Source organism: Lissotriton helveticus, chromosome 2_1, assembly GCF_964261635.1.
Source record: "Lissotriton helveticus chromosome 2_1, aLisHel1.1, whole genome shotgun sequence".
NCBI classification, from domain to species: Eukaryota; Metazoa; Chordata; class Amphibia; order Caudata; family Salamandridae; genus Lissotriton; species Lissotriton helveticus.
In genome coordinates, this window is record NC_136059.1 from 1,984,352,558 (window position 1) to 1,984,366,914 (window position 14,357).

General features: G+C 49.1%; 2 protein-coding genes across 3 annotated transcripts in view; one reads left to right on the top strand and one right to left on the bottom strand.

Annotated features, from left to right (window-relative positions):
* FBXW7 (F-box and WD repeat domain containing 7) overlaps positions 1 to 6,144 on the bottom strand; it is a 728,515-nt gene extending 722,371 nt beyond the window's left edge. The window contains exon 1 of the mRNA XM_078676925.1: positions 6,007 to 6,144. The gene's annotated coding sequence lies outside the window, so the exon portion shown is untranslated. The remainder of the gene's footprint in view (positions 1 to 6,006) is intronic.
* Positions 6,145 to 6,200: 56 nt separating this feature from the next.
* Positions 6,201 to 14,357, top strand: part of ERCC8 (ERCC excision repair 8, CSA ubiquitin ligase complex subunit) — a 79,028-nt gene continuing 70,871 nt past the window's right edge. Inside the window, exon 1 of one of the 2 annotated variants that reach the window (XM_078676930.1) lies at positions 6,201 to 6,333. The gene's annotated coding sequence lies outside the window, so the exon portion shown is untranslated. Of the gene's footprint in view, positions 6,338 to 14,357 lie in introns of both variants that reach the window. The other variant, XM_078676929.1, reaches the window with a different exon arrangement.

Below are 14,357 nucleotides of genomic sequence, written 5' to 3' on the forward strand. Positions count from 1 at the left end.
TGTCGGTTATATGCTGTAGAAATGTGTTATTAGTTAATACCTTCGAATTATTACAAATTAAGCTTTTTATATCTGATATTGTAGAAATTAAATGCATGAAGTGGCATGCGAATCCTAAGTTGTAACAACAATTGTCAAGGACTAAACAAGCTATCCTTTTTGCCATGTTGTCTAGCAGCACATCTGCCATTCAGTATGGCTGAAAGTTACTGAAAGCCCAGAATCACATGATGTTGAGGCGATGCCGAGTCTCTTCGCCCCCCCCCAATGTTGAGTTTATTGTCCTGCCCCTCCTAACAAACAAGCATTGTTAATGCATTTGTTTCGCCTATGTGATGAATAATAAGTTGTTTCCTCAATCACCGCACGGAACGAAGGAAAGAACCCCTTGACCAGTATCGTGGGAGTGGAAAGGATGTGGTGCAGCAGCCAGAGCTGCTGACTCGAGAGCTGGGGATCCTGGTTCTAGTCTCGGTGGCGAAACATCCCGTGATTTTGGGCAAATCACTTAATCTATACAGATGATAAGATGCACTATATAAATCTGCTGCAAAACGAAAAAGCAGAAAGAGGCAAAACTTTATGAACAAATAGTTCCACCAAGGGGTATGTTAACAGTATTTCGGCTACAGGGAACTGATAAGAGAAGCCGGCGAGGAACAAGCAATGGTAAATGCAGACAAATATACCACAGCCAATACCAAAATGGAGGAAAAATAAGCCAAGAAACCAATGAAAAGCCAGGAATGAGAGGAGGCGGGATGTAAGCCACTTTTAGGCTTACATTTAAAAACAATAAATTTCACAAGCACAGCGTAAGCGCTGTGCAGGCGAAACCTAATAAGCACTATGACATGGCCTCCGCTGGCCACATCATCGCACTTATTTCAGTGCCTTTCAGCCATGCTGAATATGCAGATGTACAGCTAGACAGCATGGCTAAAAGGCATTCATGTTGACAAGGCCAATAGCCTAGGCATTGACAAGATCTATTGGCTTTGCAAATGCTTGTTCGCTGTTGACAAGGTCTTTCTGAACAAATGTAGACATGATAGTGAAAAACAGCTGAGGAGCTTTGGAGTGCAGCGAGAATGTGGATTAACAGCCAGAGCTGCCGACAGGGTAACTGGGGAACCAGGTTCGAATTTCGGGGTCGGCTGATCAATTTCTGATTCTGGAAAAATCACTTATGATTCCCCCTGCGTACCTCAAGGAATGTGTCTTTGTGTAATGTAACTGGTGAACACTGAAAGCTCTCGAATACCACTGGCCGGTGTTAGCACTATGGATAGATGGAGGACGGAATAAGCGCTCCAATACGTTCGTTCGCACCACGCCCCCCAAAAAAACCAGCAGCAACGAGGAAGGTAATGGGAAGATAAGTCAAGAAGGGAAGCAGGAAGAGAAGGGGAGATGGCCAAGGAACAAAGGGAAAAAAAAGCTTAATTGAAGCAGGATGTGCGACAAAAATGAATGTGTCATTGAGTAATGTAACTAGTGAGTACCTTATCGGCTTGTGTTTGCGCTATGGCAAGACGGACAACGGAGCGAACGCTCCATCATCATCAGATTGTGCAAAAAATTTAAAAGTGACGTCCGTGTTTTAACTACTTTTTAAGAAATGCATTTGTTTATGTACACATGCATGCATTTTAGTGGTATGTGTGGATGTGTAAGGGAGATGGCCTGAAAACACAAGTACGCTGATGGAGTGCTCGAAAACGAAGAAAAGAATAGCTCTGCAAACCCGGAGCAGTGTAAGGCGATGTAAGTGGTCCATGTGCTTTTCGGAGGGCCAAACCCAAGAAGAGGGCACTATCGATGTCTGCATGTCATGATGAATGGCATCAAAGAAATTGAGAGCGACGCTGAAGGTTACCATTGGTAGCAGACAGGTGGCCTGCAAGCCCACAGAAAGAATATAACACATCTCTTCGAAACCGCGCATGCGTGGTCTCGCTTGGGGCTAAAAATATCAGTGTGGCACACTGTTTTTCTTGATCATGCATCCTCAGCACATACACAGATGTTACTTCAATAATAAAAACAAATGCAGCGGCTCAAGACTAAAGAGAATAACACGGGAATAAGATGGCTCTCAGCAAAAGGCTGTTGACGGGCAGTACAGTCCTGCCAACATTCAAAATGGATATGGCCCACAGGGTTATCTTGTAGTGCAAAAAACAGACAGCCTAACCTCAAAGATATACATAGCTACCACATTACAATAACAAAGTTAGCTCGCAAAAAAACCTTTGGTGTTGAAAAGATCAATGTCAAAAAACAAACTCATTATTTTCATCATTTTCTATTGCCAGTTTAAATTTGCAGTAATCAAAATATAACCATTCGCTTGATTAAAAACAGCCTAGAAGTGGCGTCAGTGGTCACATAGCCTCACCAGTCAGGCTGATGAAGTAGCCCCGTAGTTTCCAGACAGACTAAAGAGTAGGGCCGCTCATTGTGAAGATTGTGAGCTGCACTGTCGCCCCTAGAAATTATTTTAAGGGGGAGTGCACAAGGGGCCACAGATAGTAATGGTAGATTACCTACAACAAACAATCATGAACATTGTACATGTGTATACTATAATATATATATTCTGTCACCTTTAAAAACATTTTGGAAATTCTGCCATTTTTCTCCCCACATTTCGTCATACATATGTTAATTTAACCAAGCAAAAATTACAATTTAGAAGGCTGGGATGCACATAGGCGAGCTACTGACAGGTAGCTGGAGAGCTAAAAGTAGCTCACGACCTACTCATTACACTCATGCTTTGAAATTCTGCAATTGCTCCGACAAACGTATTGCATTTCTGCTGCTAGGTGTTGTTACTATTTTGTGAAGAGTATTTATTGCCTCTGTATTCTTGTAGAGGGGTGTTTGTTTCTAATTTTACTGCAGTCGATTTTTTGGTTTTTTTCTTATAAAATGTTTTTACTATTTTCCTTTTTCTATTGTAATTTTTATATTGCTTTATGGGATTTGTTTTTGTCTTCCGTATTTTATCTGTAAAGTATGTGAATGTCTTATTTGGTTACTGAGTTTTGCACCTTGAAGCTCTGAGTTAAAGCATTATTTGTGCATAGTAAATAATTAACTAGACAGTGGTAGCACTAACCCCTAAAACGTATTAGTGTCCTGCCGAAAACTGCTGGTACAGTCCCATAAGAAGTATTAGAGTCCTGCTGAGAAATGTTGACACGGTTTGATGAGATGAATGGGAGTCTTGCAAAGAAGTGCTGACCTTTTTAACAGTATCAAACTCCTCTGGAAAGTGCTAGTACTGGCACACTAACAGTATTGATGTCCTCTTGAAAAGTGCTGGTACAGTCCCATTAAATGTATTACATTCCTGCTGAGAAGAGAAGATGCTGTCCCATTAGAGGAGTGTGGCTCACTGATTAGAGCGGCAGACCCTGATGCAGAGGTCTGGCCCGGGACCAGGGTTCAATTCCCGACGCGGCAGGGTCCTGAGCCCAAAATGTCCACGGACTCGATAATTCTCGCCTCGGTGCCTATTCTAATCATGGGGTCCCACGCTGCAACTCTGGGCAATAGTTGCTTAATCTCCACTACGGCGGCCCACACGCTGCGGGATGCTTGGCTTTCACCCTGGGGATACCCAGTAGGGGTTATCTCACAGGGAAAAGCCAGGACGGGTTCCCAAGGCAAGCGGCTTGATGCCTTCGGGTGATACGTGCGCTATATAAGTCGCAATACATTTACATACATACATACATTAAAGGTATTATTTTTTTATTTGAAAAGTTTCATATATCGCTGGCTAGACCCGGAGGTATTAGAGCGCTTCTGACAGCGAAGTGCTGGTACAGTCTCATAGAATTATTAGAATCCTACTGAGGAATTGTTACTACTTCCCAAATAGAAGGGTTTTGTGGTTTTGCTGATACTGCCCGGTTAAAAGTATACAAGTCGTGCTGAGAAGCACTGGTGAAGCCTCATTAAGATTACAACAGAACTATTGAGAAATCATGGTACAGACTAACTGATAATGTAATAGTCCTAGCGAAAGGTGATGTCAGTGTTCCATTAAAAGTATTATAGTCCCAAAGGCAAGTGTTGGTACTCCCACTGAAAAGATTACATCCAGCGTTACAGCTGGTAAGTGCTGGCACCATCAATTAAAAGTACTACTGCCCTAGTAAGTAATGCTAGCGTGGTTCAACTGAATACGCCCCAGTGAGGGAGAGAAGTGTTTATACCATCATGTTGAAAGTAATACCTTTCCGTAGATTAGTGCTTATATTGTCCACCCTCCAACCGGCAGGGTGGTACAGTCCTATTGACAAGCGTTCATACTATCAATTAAAAGTATCGCAATTGGGCTGGGATGTATGGGTACTGGCCGCCTTAAACGTTTCCAGTCTTGTCAGTGAGTGCTGGTAGTGCTCCTTCAAATTTACTTCAGAAACGCTGGCCAGTGTTTGTACTACGCAATTTAAAGTTGTGTTCTTGTGGAGAATTGTTAACACTCAATACAAGCATTGCAGTAGAATTGAGAAGAGCAAAAACTAGCGTTTGACAGGTATTACAGTCCCTCCGAGAAAAGCTGGCTTTCTCCAATAAAAATAAATTATAGTTCTACTGGGGATTACTGAAACGGTCCCACTAGAAGTATTAGTCTAGCAGCAAATAGCTAGTGCGTTTCTATTAACAGTAATACAGGTCTGGTTAACGTTCACAGTATTCCATTAAAGGATGCACAGCAATGGAGAGAATTATTGCTACTCGCCCGATTAATATAGCGGTATTGGTACTACACGTTTCAAAGTATTAACTTTGCCATTAGCAATGCTATTCTTGCTTGGGTGTACTGCGGTTGTTTCAGTTCTAGCACTGCCTTACCGTGAAGAATAGGTACTCTGCCATTAAAAGTATTGTAGCCCTATCAACAAGATATTGCAATCTCACCATTTGTATTGGACCGCAGTTGAATTGCATCAGCGCTTCCACTTAAACTTCCTGCTGAGAAATCCTGGCACCACCCGAACTAGACAGACACGGTCCTATTTTAGGAGAGCGGGTATTGCGTCAATGACGATGCTACAGTCGATTTGAGAAGTGCCAGGAATTCATCCATAAAAACCCGACAATCCGAATGATGGGTGCATACACAGTCTACTCTAAAACAAATAGATAAACGCAGTACAGTATTGTTTCCGTCTGATTTTTTTTTACAGTATGTAAGTAAAGCGCTCTGATACCTACGGGCCAAGCTAGCGCTATATAAAACTTTTAAAATAAAACAATAAATACAATAAAAATACATTTTGAGACAGATCAGGGGGTTACAGCTTTCACTGTGATTGGATGCATTCACATGTCCTGGAAAAGGCAGTAAGCGGTAGGGCGCGCTGGAGGATGCTAGGCAAGCAGCGGGTATTCTCGCGCTGTCGCTCCAGGCAGTCAGCGTCCAGTCCCAGGCTGCAAGGGCTCGCAATGCTCAGACGCTGGGATTCAAGCGAGCACTAAAGTGACATGTTTCTAATAGGTGCGCAATAGCATTGAGCTGTGGGGCGCGATAACGAGACAGGGCGACAGCATCAGCATCCGTGTGACAAGACAAGGTTAAAGCAGGACACGGGCTGCGAGAGCTGCGTGTGGCGCCGCATACCGTACAAAGAGCCGTGGCAGTGCATCCAATGCGTGCAGGCTGGCAGCCTAGGAGTGCTCCCAGGGTCCCTAGCACAACTCCCGGAGGCTGCCGTGGTCTGGAGCGCCACACACACAGCACCCGAGGGGTGACTGCACAGCGAGGGGCGGGTCCGCATCCTTCACTGAGCACTAAGAGTGAGAGGCATGGGATGTGGGTAGAGGGCACGCCGGGGAGCTGGCGGGCACATGGTAGAGGAGATGCCCACCAGCAGGGATGCCCAGCTGAGGTTGCTGGCAACTGCATTTTCAAGGGGTGTGGAAGGTGCTCCCCAGGGAGTTTAATACAAGTTATGCTCTGACACTAATCGTCCCCTCACTCACCTCTCAGCGCCGCCTCTTCGCCCCAGTGATGTATTGCTGAAAGGGGCGCCTCGCTGCCCAAGAAGGTGGCTGCAGGTGGTGGCGCTACATGGAGCTCCCGCGGGCCCGGGGAGCCGCCTCCGCTGCCCCCTGCGGGGCTCCCCGGTGGTGCCCGGGGGTGCGGTGCTAGGCACGGTGCAAGCGGCGGGAGCAGCAGATGCACACACTCGCTCGCATACAACCAGGGCACGGCGCGCGCAATGCACGTCAGTCGCCCGGCAACCGCCGCATGCCGGCGCGGCCCAGTGACGTGTGCGGGAGGAAACGGCGAGCAGCCAGGGACTGGAGGCAGGTACGGGTCTGTGGGGGACTGGGGCTGCTGGCACAGTGCGGGTGGGAGCGAGCCGCCGAAGCTGGGCTCCCTCCCATGATTGTTCAAACCTCTTTCATTATACGTGCCTATACGCTTTAGGAAGGAAACCCATCGTTATATCTAACCTAACACGACTCAACGTTTGTGACCGTCTTGTTTGTAAATATCTCTCGCTAAAATGCAGTGGTACAGTGGCTGAATACGGGTGTGCCCCTTTTTCTGCTACTGCAGTTCCCTCAACTGTTTGCACATGTGGCACTGTTTGTGTTTAGGAGATTGGTTTCTTTTAACGGCATTTTCTTTCGGTGGGAATGTTCGCACCGAGCAGAGTTGGCAGTTTGGATCTGACTGTTTAATGTTTGGCTTTCGTAGATGTTTTATTTTGTGCAAACACATTGCATGCAACCTCGCAAAGACTACTTCTTTTACGCGTAAAAAAGAATGCAGAATAAAAAAAATTGGTTATGTGCACAGGACTCGTGAGTCGTTGTCGCGTCCCCTGATGATCTCTGAGTTCTACAACACAATTCAGTCACATAGCACTTCTCACGAGTCGTTTAAGCGTTTCTGTTGACGGATAGAACGTTATTCCATGTCTGGAAGCCCATGGCTATCTCTTGTCCTGTGTAACTGTGTAGATAGTGTGAGTGAGAACAAGACTTGTGCCAGTCTCTTGTGGATGCTACTGTGGCAATTCATTAAGTTGAAGCGAAAAAGGAGCGAGAAGTCGAACCCTAATGCATAAGAGATGGTCACCTACCATATGATATCAAAGAATAGTAATAGTGATATTTCTGTTCCAACAGAGAACAATGGGAAGTTCAACTAAGACTTGGGCTGTCTAATTACTTTTCTCGTCTAGTTTTGCTTAGTAGATTAACGATAGTAAGGTTAGTACTGCAAGTTATACATTTTTCAGTGTCCCATTTAATCAATGCAGTTCAATAACCTTTATTTCCTGGTGCCACCGGCAGAGCGGACATACTAAGGTCAGTACAGTAAATACAACAGAGGGTATGGACAGTTCAGGGAAGCTATGGGCAGATTATATATGCTCCTGGGAAAACACTTTGGACAACTTTGGACAAGTCAAGGAAAAACCGAATGTAAAGAGAAATTAACAACCCACCATAGGCATATATGGTCTATGGGTTTACCTAGGAGTGTCAGAGAAACAACACATATGTTTGGCTGTATACAGCCAGCTGTAGAATATTGTTAGAGAAGTCTATGCAGGAGCGCCAGGGACTAGCCTTTTGCAACTAGTCATGGGCTGTTCTCTGAAGCAGGGGTTCCCAACCTAGGTTGCCTGCACGCCCCAGAGGATGTGAGGTGGCATTTCATTGAGGGTGTGTGAGAAAGAGGGAAAGTATGTACTGTATGCATAATAGGGATCCGGCAAGACTTTTGTACGGTATGTGAACATTAATCAAACATTTCCTAGGGGTGCAGGGCATAGAAAAGGTTGGGAACCCCTGCTCTGAAGAATCCATCTAGGAGCAGCAATGGGAATATGCAATACAATCAAACTTAGTATATGCTCTAAGAAGTCCACACATGTAGCATTGAGCACCCCATAGAATGGGCATTGTGTAATTAGCCTAGGTATGTAGGCTGAGGAGCCTGTCCAGGAAGCAAGGGTGCAACCCTGTTGGAACGAGTAGTGCAAGCAGCCATGATATGTGCTTCAAACCAACAGTGGCCTATAGTTTGTAGCATCAACCTGCAAGAGAGGAGCATCCAATATGAATGTGTAGATTCAACACTCTCAATAATTATTATATACAGATAAGTCTTCTGAGGGGAACATAGATTCATTTTCTAATGAGGAACTGATGTTCCTGTCAGTGTACATGTCAATTGGATGAAAAATGTTGTGGAAGGAAATAGTTTGGGATTGAATGAGACTGAGGAGGAGGAGCTTTAGGAGGGAGAGTGATTGAACAATATAGACCTGATCTTTAGGTCCACCTTGGTGTAGGTTGGTGTTACTCACAGGAGTGGGGAGGTCTAAGGTAAAAGGACAATGGTTACTAATTCGGAAGGCAAATGAGGTTAGCAGAGAGAGGGTATAATAGATAAGGGAAACAGGCTTGGGTTCTCGCCTTAGGACATACATTTTTGAGGGGGAAGTAGTGACTTCCCGCTCCAAAAGGAGGGGGAAGTCACTACTTGTACTTTGGAAGGTATTTTTCGGTCCCGCCAGGAGTGGTTTATCTGGAGTATTTAGAGTTCATTTCCTTTTATTGTTTTAACTGAGAACAATAAGTAAGTTACCTTGTTTTAGACACTCTCTCATGATGTATAATAGATGCAGTGGCAATATGTATAATAACACATAGTTATTCTTTGATTTCTTGCTGGGAGAGGTGTGGTTTGTTAGTGGAGGAGTATGGGCCCAAGGCCCTGCCAGTTACAACAGGGCCAAATTGGAGAGGCACCCTTTTACTCCTTATGCCTTTTGCCAAATGATGCTCAGGCTTTGGGACGCCCTGGGGAAAGCAAAGAAATGGCTTGCAATAAAGTGTAGGTTTCTTCACTTGAAACAAAGAGAAAGGCTAAGCAATTTTAACCCAGCAAGGCAGGGTTTGACTGCACAGACCTGGCTAACCCGCTGTGATCATCCTAATGAGGGGGGTCCTTGAGAGTGTAGTCTCCCCGAAATGAATTAACAGATGCTGAGCACTACTTAAATTGGTAACTGTGTCTCTACCCCCTTCCTCCTTCTGGCACAGAATACTCACAAGTATTAGAAACCTGACTGGGGCGGAGAGGCCCAGCTTGTTAGCTAACGAAATTTGAGAGGAGCATGGACAAGTGGTGCGCATTGAGCCTTTAGCCCCAGAGAATCTGCAAAACTATTTGGCATGCCGGGTGACAGGGATGTTTAAGGTTGAAGTACTGCGCCGCCTGTGTCACTGGCTCCCGCAGACCTGCTGACATGACCAATTGTGAGTGCTGAGGGCCCCTGGGACTTATTGTCATTGTTGCCCAACATTGTTGGCTCCAAAGAAGGATCTGCGAGGTTAGCAGTGTTGCGTTCCAATGGTGGCCATGTTACAGTTGTGCAATCATAGCATTTTGTATGTGCCTGATTGGTGGTAAGACACTTATTGGTCCGTCACTACATCAACTCACACTCTACCGAATCCCATAAATCAATCAATCAATCAGTGGATTTGTAGGGCGCACTACTTACCCGCGAGGGTCTCAAGGTGCTGGGGGAGGGGTGAGCACCTGCTAGTGGTCAAAGAGCCACGTCTTGAGTAGTCCCCTGAAGGTCTTCGGGTCTTCAGTTTGTCGTAGGAAGAGAGGGAGGGTGTTCCAAGTCTTGGTGGCGCGGTGGGAGAAGGACCTGCCCCCGGAAGTGGTTCTGTGGATGCGTGGTACTGCGGCCAGAGACAGGTCGGCGGAGCGGAGTTTCCTGTTGGGTACGTAGAATGATAGTCGGCTGTTGAGGTAGGCTGGGCCGGTGTTGTGGAGTGCCTTGTGTGTGTGGGTCAGGATTTTGAAGGAGATTCTTCTGTCGACGGGGAGCCAGTGCAGGCTTCTCAGGTGGGGGGGTGATGTGGTCTCGGCGCGGGACAACGAGGTGAGGCGTGCAGAGGTGTTCTGGATTCTTTGAAGTCTGTTGATGGGCTTGGACGGGGCTCCAGCGTAGAGGGCGTTTCCGTAGTCGAGTCTGCTGACGAGGGCGTGGGTGACGGTTTTCTGTGTGTCTGTTGGGATCCATCTGTAGATCTTGCGGAGCATGCAGAGGGTGTAGAAGCAGGTGGAGGAGACTGTGTTGACTTGGTTGGTCATGGTGAGTTTTGAATCGAGGATGAATCCTAGGTTGCGTGCCTGGTCGGTTGGTGCCGGGGGGAGCCCAGTGATGCGGGCCACCAGGAGTTGTCCCAGGCTGAGGGGTTGGGCCTGAGGATGAGGATCTCCGTCTTGTCCGTGTTCAGTTTGAGCCAGCTTTCTTCCATCCAGTCTGCAACGGCCTTCATACCACGGTGGAGGTTGGATTTGGCGGTGAGAGGGTCCTTGGTGAGGGAGAGGATCAGCTGGGTGTCGTCGGCGTAGGTGATTATGTTGAGGTCGTGTTGTCTGGTGATGCATGCGAGAGGTGCCATGTAGATGTTGAATAGCGTCGGGCTGAAGGAGGATCCTTGAGGATGCCGCAGACGGTCTTTGTGAGCCCGGAGTGGAACGGGGGGAGGCGGACTCTTTGGGTTCTATCGGAGAGGAAGGAGGTGGTCCAGTCCAGGGCCTTGTCTCTAATCCCGGCGTTGTAGAGGTGTGTGCGCAGTGTGTGGTGGCAGACGGTGTCGAAGGCGGCGCAGAGGTCCAGGAGGATGAGGGCTGCTGTCTCACCGTTGTCGAGTAGGGTTCTGATGTCGTCTGTGGTGGCGATGAGGGCGGTCTCGGTGCTGTGGTTCTTGCGGAAGCCTGACTGAGAGGGGTCGAGGATGCTGTTGTATTCCAGGTAGCGGGTGAGTTGTGTGTTGACGATCTTCTCGATGACCTTAGCTGGGAACGGAAGAAGCGAGATGGGCCGGAAGTTCTTGAGATCACTCGGGTACGCCTTGGGTTTTTTCAGTAGGGCGTTGATCTCGGCGTGCTTCCAGCTCTCAGGGAAGGTCGCGGTCTCGAAGGAGAGGTTGATGATGTTACACAGATGGGGTGCGATGGAGCTGTCGGCTTTGTTGACTATGTGGTGGGGAAGAGGGTCAGGTGGGGCGCCTGAGTGGATGGTTTTCATGGTCTTGATGGTGTCCTCGGTGTTCACGTTGGTCCATGTAGTGAGGAGGTCTTGTTCGTCTGGGTTCAGTGGATCCGGTGTGGTGGGGTCAGCAGGGATTATCCGAGGGTTGAAGCTGTCGTGTATGTCGGTGATCTTGCGGTGGAAGAAGGCAACAAGGGCGTCACACAGGACTTGTGAAGGCGAGATGTTGTTGGTGCAGGAGCTGGGGTTTGAGAGTTCCTTCACGATGTTGATGAGCTCCTTGCTGTTGTGTGCGTTGTTGTCGAGACGGTCTTTGAAGGAGGCCTTCTTGGTAGTTCTGATGAGGTGGTGATGGTTGCGGATGGCATCTTTGTGGGCTGCGCGGCTGTCGGGCGTCTTCTCGTTGTGCCAGATGTTTTCCAGTCTCCGACAGGTGCGCTTGGAGGCTAGGAGGTCCGGGGTGAACCAGCTGGCTCTCTGGCTGGTGTCTCTGTTGGTGTGCTGTCTCAATGGGGCTAAGGTGTTGGCGCAGTCTTCCATCCAGAGTCTGGGGGTGCGGGCCCCCTCCTCGGGGTCGGTGGGTTGAGTACGAGGTGTGTTTGTAGTAGTTCCTTGGTGACTTTGCCCCAGTGACGTCGGGGGATCTGTGGGGTGCGGTGATGTGTGACAGGTTTTCGGAAAGTGAAATGGATGCAGTGGTGGTCGGTCCAGGTGAGTTCGAAAGCGTGGCTGAAGGCAACGTGGGGGCTGGAGGAGAAGATGGCATCGAGCGTGTGGCCGGCGATGTGGGTCGGTGTCGTGAGGATCTGCTTCAGTCCGAGGGTGGCGAGGTTGTCAATCAGGGTGGAGGAGTTGCTGTCGTTGTTGTTTTCCAGGTGGTAGTTCAGGTCGCCGAGGAGGATGTAGTCGGTGGAGGTCAGCGCGTGCGTGCTGATGAAGTCGTTGATGGAGTTGCAGAATTGGGGACGGGTCCGGGTGGTCTGTAGACGAGGGTGCCTCTTAGGGTGGTCTTGGGGTCCGTGTGGATCTGGAACTGCATGTGTTCGGCAGTGCTGAGTGTGTTGACGGTGTTTGTAGAGACCTTGATGGTGTTCTTGTGGATGATGGCGATTCCTCCTCCGACTCCGTTGGTGCGGTCTCTGCGGGTGTGCTTGTATTCGTCGGGGATGGCCACTGCTATGTCTGGGGAGGAGGCTTCGTTCATCCAGGTCTCGGTCAGGAAGGCGATGTCTGGTGCGGTGGTGTTTAGTAGGTCCCAGAGCTCGACGGCGTGTTTGCGTGCGGAGCGGGTGTTGAGCAGGATACATCGGAGCTGGTTGGTTTCCGTCATAGCGGGTATCTCGGCGTCTTTGGTGCAGGAGAAGCTGCAGTTCCGGCAGGTGAAGGGGCCGTGGGTGCGTTTAGGGGCGGCCTTGTGGCAGCTGAGGGGCTGTCTGTGGTTGAGTGCGAAGAGTGTGTTGGCATCGTACCGGATGCGGGCTTCATGGATGGTTCTGGCGCTAGGCACGGACGGGCGAAGACGGGCTTGCCGTAGGCGCCGCCATTTATGGGGAGGTGGGGAGGGAGGTTCAGCTGAGAGGCGGGAAGGGTAGCGATTGAGCGCATGGGGGGAGGCATCGGCGGAAAACGGAGAGGAGCGGGGCGCGGGGGAGGGGGGAGCGGGCACAGTCAGACAGCCAGGCGGGGTACAGAAGACAAAAGGGGCACGCAGCCAGGCGGGGTGCAAAAGGAAACTAGCATTTACAATGCAATGGTTTCGCCTTTGGAAAAGTTTGAGCTATTAGAATGTAAATGACAAAATTTGTATTTATGTGTTGGTTTTGAAAATAGATAAATAATTGGCATTGTCATTTACAATGCCAATAGCTTAATCACTTGCAAATGCGAGACCTATTGCATTTGCACCCACACAGAGCCACATGCACCCACACAGACAGAACCACACACACACAGACGGACGCAGACAGAAAAGCAAACACAGAAAGGGCACACCACACAGACTCTCACTAGCAGGCAGGCACGGGCAACACACACTGCGAGCCCCCCTGTGCAAGTTATACACTGTTGTTAGAGATGAACCGACCGCATAGGTAACCAACAGGTGTAAAAAGGACTTCAAAGGTGACAGACTGGGGAGAGAGATGATGATGTAGGAGTGAGAGAGAGAGGGATTGTGCAGATAAAAGAGGAGTGTGAAAAGGGTTGTACACAGCAAGAAGTCTGAGAGGGAGTGTGTAGATAATGGGTAGGTTTGAATGGGAGAAGCTCTTTGTGTAACATCAGGTGTACAAGGGATTGTACAGGCAACAGACAAGTGTGAAAGGGGCTGCAAACATGGTGAGGGGTGCATGGGAGAATGAAAGTCACATATGGCGAAGAAACGTGTACCCCCCCCCTTTGTGGTGCTCTAGGCTCTTGGAGAAGAGGGAGAGTTTGAATTTCATCCTCGGTTGTACAACCATCCAATAGCGTGAGGTCAGATCTGCAGATTGGTGACGCGTCCCAGCACTTGTGAGGCAGCAGTTACACGCATGTAGGTTTGTGTGCATGGATATATCCACAAACAGGCGAGCACTGCACACACAAAGAAGTGAACACTGAACACGGATGTAAATGTGTCGCCTCGTATCTCCACGGCATAAACCCCTGTGGGCAGCACAGGGAAGCAGAGAGCACAGCGGCTTTGTGGAAAAGCATATACGGGACTGTGGTCTGTTTGTGGTGTGTACATGTAGCGTGACTAGCGTCTGCCCAAAAGGATGTGGCTGAAAGATCCGTACACGGGTACTGCGCGGGGGGAGGGGGGGCTCACCTATGAATGCCATGTAGAAGTGCCCCCTGCCTGCCCTCCACAGCCCCCGGCTCACCTTTGGACACCAGGTACATGCGCCCCCAGCCCCCCCGGCTCACCTATAGACCCCAGCTTGATGTGCTCCCGGTCCAGGAACTCGAGCGCCACAGCCACGTTCTCGAGCTTCATCTGCCGGAAGTTGGGCCGCTGGTGGTACTTGCGGTACATCTTTTTCTGGCTCAGCACCTCGAGCAGCGCGATTAGCTTCAGGCCGTTGGCCAGGTCGCGCTGCAGGTCCCCGATGTGGGGTCGGGAAGGCCGCAGGAAAAACATGAAGCACACGGACAGGGGGGGGGGGGCGGGAACGGACAGCGGGAGGGGGGTCGGGAAGGCCGCAGGAAAAACATGAAGCACACGGACAGGGGTGGGGGCGGGAACGGACAGCGGGAGGGGGGTCGGCCAGGCTTCCTCCATTGGCGGTCGGCCGTCGAATGGCC